The sequence below is a fragment of the Argiope bruennichi genome, chromosome 10, assembly GCF_947563725.1.
Source record: "Argiope bruennichi chromosome 10, qqArgBrue1.1, whole genome shotgun sequence".
Lineage (NCBI taxonomy): Eukaryota > Metazoa > Arthropoda > Arachnida > Araneae > Araneidae > Argiope > Argiope bruennichi.
In genome coordinates, this window is record NC_079160.1 from 118,103,316 (window position 1) to 118,111,267 (window position 7,952).

Genomic DNA, 7,952 nt, shown 5'->3' on the forward strand with positions numbered 1-7,952 from the left:
AAGAAGGGGGTTAAACTCCAGTTCAAGTTATTTAATTATTAAAATTTTAACGAACATTAAGATTGGCGAACCGGCTGGTCGCCAAAGGCGGCTAGTTTAAAATAAAAACTTAATCTGTAGGTTAAAACATTATCAATAAAAAAATTGATTTTTGGAACTTTAAGATGATTTAAAAAACAGTTTTGTGTTATAATATTTTCGGAAGTTATCGCGGAAAAATGCGAAATTCAGCTTAATTTTTAATTAATTAAAATTCTAATTAAAATTTCAAAAAATCTCTTTTGTATACTTGTTTATCCTCCAAAGCATATAGATGCTCTAGATCAAATGGTTTGGTGTTTAGAACATCAACACATACAGGCACGTAAACACACACTCATATGATTATCAGCCTTGGAGAAATTCCGAACACTGATTGGCCCGGAATTGATATTTTCTTTGAGATGGTGGATGGAAAAGTCTAAAAGCGTACGTTTTTATAGAATAGTACTATTCCTTTTTTCATAAATCGGCCAATTTTAATGATTGGTTTAATTGATTGGTGTAAATCTTTTTATTTAAAATATTAGTGTCTCGAGAATATTCTGCTAAATATGACTCACAAAGCTGAGCATGAAAAAGTTTTAAACTTCATCAATGCATTTATTGACTAAGTTACTTAAAATATAATTATTTACTTCATTTAGATCATTTTAATAGTACTAAACAATATGTACGTCTTTTACTAAAGATTTACAAATTAACTATTACGCTCGGATTTGAATGGAATTAAAGCTGATTTATAAAATTAATAATATAAATATTGCAAACGATCATAGAAATCTTTGCTTTCTATTTTTTTTTTTTTTAGAAAATATCAAATTTCCTATTTATTTCATTTCATACAGTCACGTGCTGAAAATTACTTTTTTCCAGATATATTTTTCAGTAGTAATTAACTAATTTTTCAATCAGAACTTTTGTAAATGTGGTGGTAACACTTTCATAATGAAATGAAAAATTAAAATTAAAAAAAAAACTCTCTTAATTATCTATTGTCTTAGAGCTACTCTGTGCTAGACGTTTCCAACAATCTGGGAAAGAGTTTTTCTAATAGCTGATGGAATAATTTAACATTTTGGAAATCTTCTAGGAAGAGGAAAAAATATCGTGTAAACTCTTTTTTTTTTTCATTTTACATTTAAGTACAAATTTTGTTCATTATCTGTTAAAAAAGAAAGCGTGCAAAATACAGATATAAACATTGGCTTGATACAATGTTTAAAATTGAATATGGCTAAAACTTTTGCACAAAAAAATGAATTGACAATATCTCACATTTTTTCTTATATTCCTGTGATAAAAAATACATAAAATGTTCCAACAATTAAAAAAGCTATATTAACATTGAAAAATTTAAATTTCAAACGTTTATATTATTTACTTGTGTTAGATTACGATAAATATCAAGCTTCAACGTTGATTTTAACTTATACGCACCGTTCATTTTTTTCCCACTCTAAAAGCAGAATTGTCTAGGTCAATTCTGCTGTTGGTCAAATTCAGTAAAAGAAATTGAAAATAAAATCTTTTGACTAGGTTCAAAGTAGTGAAAAAATACAGTTTGAAAAAACAAATGCATATAAAAGTTATGGAGCGAAAAACATATCTAACTCATTTGTAATTATTAAAAAAAAATAGAAATATTCAAATATTTACTGGGAAAAATATTTGCGATGATTAACACGAGCAAGTTTACAAAATGAATTATTTGAAGAAGGTGGGATAGAATATATTAAATGCCATGCATAATGGATCAAATTGCTCCTTTATCTCTTAAAAAAAATCAAAATTTTAAGCGACATAAATCTCTAATTTCAGAAATTGATGGATTAACACCATTTCAATGAGTATAAGGAGTTCGAGTCAAAAAAATGTATCGTCCTTTTCTTTAAATCTCGAACGAATTATTTGATTTTACAAATGCCAAAAGAAAAGTTTGTTCGAAAACATTAAATGAAAGACATTTTTTCCCTCTTTTAATCTTTTCAATTTTTATCTCCTTCTTACCCTTTAATTCTATAATAAACTATTTTAATATTAATTTGTTTTGACTCTTTTCTGATTCTTCCAAAATCATCATATTCTCTCTTTTTTTTTCTACCAATTTTTTAAATTTTATCTTACTGTGTATAGTTTTATATCCATACAAAAACCGAGAAAAAATAGCTCGACAAATAATTTGAAAATCGGCAGCATTCATGAAATTGATACGATGCAAAAATAGTAAATAAATAAACAAAAGAATAGGAGAGTAAGTATTCAAAACCCCATGTTTTGAATAAGTTGAGACAATGATTAACACCGAGAAAGGTAAATTGCCGAACTTTAAGTTTCGAGATGATGACAAATTGCTCTTTTTTACTTTCTTGTATACGAAGAACAATTGTCATTATCAAAAAATTTGGACTCGGAAAATTTTGACTAGTTTCCACGTTTCATATATACCCGAGTTCAGGAAACACAATATCTGTTTGTCATTGTCAAAGGTAACTTTTGAGCTAGTCGAATGGAATTTGGCATATGGTCTTTACACAAAATTTGTTGCTCAAATTTTGAGCATGATGTGAACACTATAACTCAAAAATGCTTTGAGCTCGATGAAAAAATGAGTAGACGGATTTACGACTAAATTTTTCAGTGAAATGTTGAACGAAATCTAGTCCGAGAAATTCTGGCTGTCGTGCTGTTCAAGTACGAGTGAGTTCACTAAATGCAAAACACAAAGAGCTAGATAGATAAAATTTTGTACAGGTTTAACATCTAAAAGGTACATTCGTATCAAATTTGGAACCAAATCCTTCCGGGGTGGGTGATTTTCTGTCTTTCTGTACATTCGCAGACATATAAATGTGACAACTCACAAACGCAATGACTTAAATCGATGTCATTCGGTAAGTTACCTTGTGACTAGAAATATAATTCCGTGTCAAATTTTGGTTTTAAAGAGTCGGCAAAAAAGCGTCCAACATATTTAATAATTACGTACATATTTTACATATAATATTTTAGTTGCCCCATCGGCAACACCTTCTAAAAGTTAGTTTGTTATGTGAGAAAATAAAGACAGGTTTCGATACTTTTCAGTGTAATTTAATGCCTACAAAGTTAACAAAATTTGCCTGGTGGATTCAGTAAAATGCTAGATTCACGTCAATGATTTAACTTCGTAACTATGCCACTTATGTTATGCAAAGTATTCCAGGTTTTATTCAAGGGAGATAGCAGTTGGCGACAACAAATGCTGTCGATACTGCTACGTTCAGTGGTGGCGGAGTGGTCGGCTATACGCAAGAAGAAGGCTTTACTCAAGGCAATGTTACAATGTTATGCATGTTTACAATATCATGCAATGTTATTACAATGTTACCCATATTCTTTAAAACGGCTCTGCAAGAAAATCAAAAAGAGCGTACTGTTATTAATCACTTGAAGTTCATATTTTCTAATTGTGAGATGGCAGAAATGGTTTGAAGTGATGGCGGATCTCAATTCTCAACAACTGCCGAGACATTTATAATTTATAGGTTGTTTTCAAAAAAACGTGGTTTGACTGTTGTAACATCAAATTCCAAATATTCTCAGAAGAGTAGATACATTGGCTCCATTGTTAAAAATAGAATCACGAAATCCTTTTATAAAATTGGTTGATGATCCTTATATAATGATGCTGGTTTTGAGAACACCTTTAGAAAATGGATTCAGTCCTGCCGAACTCCTGATGGATCGTAAATTAATAATCTACCTATGACAAAACAAAATTTAATATTGAAAATTTCAGAGACAGAAGATATAAAAAAAATATTTAAATAAAGAGCCAATTAAAAAACCATTAGGACAAATATCACATAACAAAGTCATTCAAGAACATGAACCAAGATAAGTTGTTTGGATTACAAATCAAAGATCCCATGAAAGGATAAAAGCAAAGCGCGCTGCTACTCATTCTTATTTCTACAGCTATCATCCGAAGTAACAGTTTCCATCTGTACACCTCCTCGGTAATTACCTTATAACGTAACATGAGACCTGACATATCTTCTAAAAGATTCGCTTTCAGACGCCAGATCTTCAAGTATATCCCAAGATACATCTCCTGCACAATCAGTGCCCTCGTTTCCAACAGCAGCTAGTGCACAAAGTTCATATAAGAGATTTTATGAGGCCAGAAATGGATGAACAGCATTGCACCGCGAGCAAATATAATTTGTAATTGAAAGGGAGGATGTAATATGATTCATAAAGTTTGTTCTTCTACAGTGAAACATGAAATTTCATGGTCGCAGACACTGCGTTTGTATTTCCAACATGCATATAATTTCGTCTAAACTTTAATCTTGCATTCTGTTTTATTTTAAGTAAAAGCGATCTTATAACATGTTATGTATTCGTTCATGATAGCAAGTCATAAAATTCACCGTTTCAAAATAGTTACTACATTGGAAATAAGGGTAATTTATTCGGCTCTCCAATATTTTATAAATAGCAGTGACTTAAATCCATAATTTTTACTGAAAAATTGAGTTTTTTGCAACTTTTATCGCTAAATTAATAGTACTCCGCTGTTTCATATAACGCAAAATTTTTCACTTTCACTTGGTAAAAGAGATGCTCCAAATTTTTATTCATGCCAGGCACCCTAGGCAACCAAATGTTCACTCATTATGGATATATTTAATATAATTGGAAAAATCATTCAGTTAAAAATTCTGTACTGATTTCGCCAGTTATTATTTTTTTATTAAATTAATGTCATCAAAAGTAATGAATTTCATATAAAATCGATAGTATCCTTCTACAATTCCATTTCTGGGAGATATTTCAAAAGTGAATTTCTCTGCGAAGAGAAATCTTGGTAGAGATTTCCAGGTACAACCACAAAATAAAATAATCAATATATCGATTTTGTCCCTTTTTATTTCGTGTAAAAGCTATGAAAAAATGATGTCATTAAAGTTTGCCGATTGTATTAATATCATTCATATGGCTGTCAAAAGCGACTACTGCCATTAAGAAAAATTTAGATATACGAGTGAGTTTTGATAAACTACATCGCATCATACCAGAAATGCAGTGAAACTGCAGTTACAATAAAATAAGTAAAAGCTTGCTACAATAATGATGGAACATTTGATTGCTTAGATACATTTCAAAGAGACGAAATAGGGAAGTTGGCCGAAGAAAGTGGCGAAATCTTTCCATTTAGTGAAATTGGAGGATATATTAAGGATTGATTGGGCGTAGAAAGGAAGGAATAAACGAACCATGATTACATATCTCGGGATCAAAAGTTTTCATACCATATTAAACTTTTTGAAATAATTCAGTGGCCGATGTTGGTGAACTCCATTGGGGAATTTTTAAGTAAAATGTTTGAAATGAAGAAGAAAACAGGGGAGCGTCGGATCTATAATATATGAATGTCATGTACTAGACAAGCGATTGATGATTATACATATAAGGTTACTGAGTTTTCATGACTATTAAAAAGTTTTTAAATCGATACCATTGCTAACCTATGTGTTCATAATTTACTCTCCATGGCGAACTCTTAAAAATTCCTTACAAAGAAAATACAGTAGACATAAACGAAGTTGCATTATTTTACTAATGCACTCACATGTGAGAACGAATTCATCATTGATGGCTAAAAAACAAGCATTTTGATATTGTCTTCGAAAATGTATCGAGCAGTCACAACGAAAGAAAACCCATTCCATAGTTAAATTATAAATTCAATAAAAACTTGCTGAATATACCGATCAGCATTCAGCATTCTGTTGTCTAAAATGGAACCCACATCACCATTTTTACCTGTCCAAAAGTGATAGTTTTGAAGATTAATATTTCAATCTCGATTTTTTAAAAAAAAACTTAACTCTCTTTACATTCTTTTTTTAGTGGCTTCCTTTATTTTAATTAATTTCAGAATCATATTTTTAAATTTTTTTCTGCTTTTCGGATTTTTTTCTGCTTGGCGCAGGTACCTTTGGTTTTGATACGATCCTTTTATAGAAAAACGTACTGTCTGTAAAATATATGAGGCATATCTACAAGTTGTAAGATATATATATGCGATGAAAGTTTCTCTCAAAATACTGAATAAGGCAGTCAGTTGTACAGTTGTCGAACCCGTCACTTAGTTACTTCTTTTTAGAAGAGGATCACCAACGAAATTTTCTTTCAACATCATAATTAAATATTAATCAATTTTTTAATAATTTTTTTTCATTTCCATCGGAACATATTAATACATAAATCCTGATGCTGCATCGCTTTAAAATAAAAAAAAATGAAAGCCTTTTAATACCATCAGTTTTCATTCAGAATCATTTACTTTTCTAATTTCAATACATTTTATGAGTACTTAAAAAAATGCTTTACAGCGATATTCATTTTTATTTTATAAACTGCACTTATTACTTGGAAGTTTTGTGACATTCTTAATTTTGTATATACATAAAATTAAGAGCAAACTTTAAATATAAATCTATTAGAATTAGTCTTAAAGCATTACCATGTTTCAAATTATAGGTTCGTATATCCATTAAATTCTGAATTCCCAAAAATATTTGTTCTCTTCTAATTTTTAATTGGACGTATCACCTTCAGGTGTAGGAAATGTTTCATCCCTTTTATTTGATTCATTTCGGAGTTGACAGACTACTGGCATGGATGTTACAATAACAATGTTATGATGCTCTATAGAACCATAACGTTGATATTTAACTTTTATATATAATTTTATGTCATAAGATGAACTAGAGATAGTATGCTCCCTTCGACTTTATCTCTTACATCCACAAAATGACACACTTTTTGAGCATAGTTTCATCTTCTACTAAGGTTAACGAAATGTGCATTTTAGTCTTTTTTCAATCGAGAATTTCGGTCCAAAATCTGATGTTGTTATCAATTAATCTATAGTTCTGATGTTTGGTAGATTTTATTCGTCTAGTTCGAACATTTCTATACAAGGATATGTATATCCATTTGGAGGCAGTAAATGTACAGAGAAGACTGCAAGTATGAACTGCATCTGTTTGATGAGTGTGTGCGTGCGCACTATTGAAGGAGTCACGGTTTATCACAGCGAGCAGTTTTGCATCTTTTGAAAAATATAGACTTCAACAAATTATCCTTTTATTTTACTTTTAGGCTTATGAATTTATCTGAGCAGGATATTGAGACATATTTTAAAATTTATATTTAGAATGTCACTCCATACTAGAGTCATTTTGATTGGATTCGTACAAGCGAGGGGGATTTTTTCAAACGAGTTCATAGATATGAGTCATCGATATCAAAAGATGGAAGGGACGTAATGAAACAGTCATTTTCCTCTAATATCTAATCTACTGAAATAAAAAAAAAGTATGCAAGTCAGTCAAATAATCGACTCGTCGTAGTGAACAATTTTCGAGCCAATTGTTTTCGATATTTACTATTTAGTAGTTTAAAATTAATTACCTGTCTCGCGGACAAAAGCATTGCGATGTACACTTGAATTTTCATTGTTCCTAGTTTACCAAAAGTGTGGTGGCCTCATGGTGAAGCCTTAGATTTGAGATTGTAGGCCTACAGTTTCAAAATTAAATGGAAGATCTTTTGGAGTAAAATAATTTCAAACTTTCAAGTTTCAAATGAAGAGTTTCAAGTCCTTCTATCCTCTACAAAAATGTTCCTTGAAGTTTTTAAATCAGGTCTTCATAAAATAAATGAAGGAAAGAGTTTGGTTGGTTGCTTGGATTGGATTTTTATAGCACAAGAGCCAGAGTTGGCTATGTTTCGCCAAGACACATGATATGAAGAAAAGGGACTGTTATATTAACAGATGGCATTTTTATACTTAAATTGCTTTAGGTTAGTAATTTTTAATTACATTTTTAATCTACTCCCTCGAGTTCCAGGGA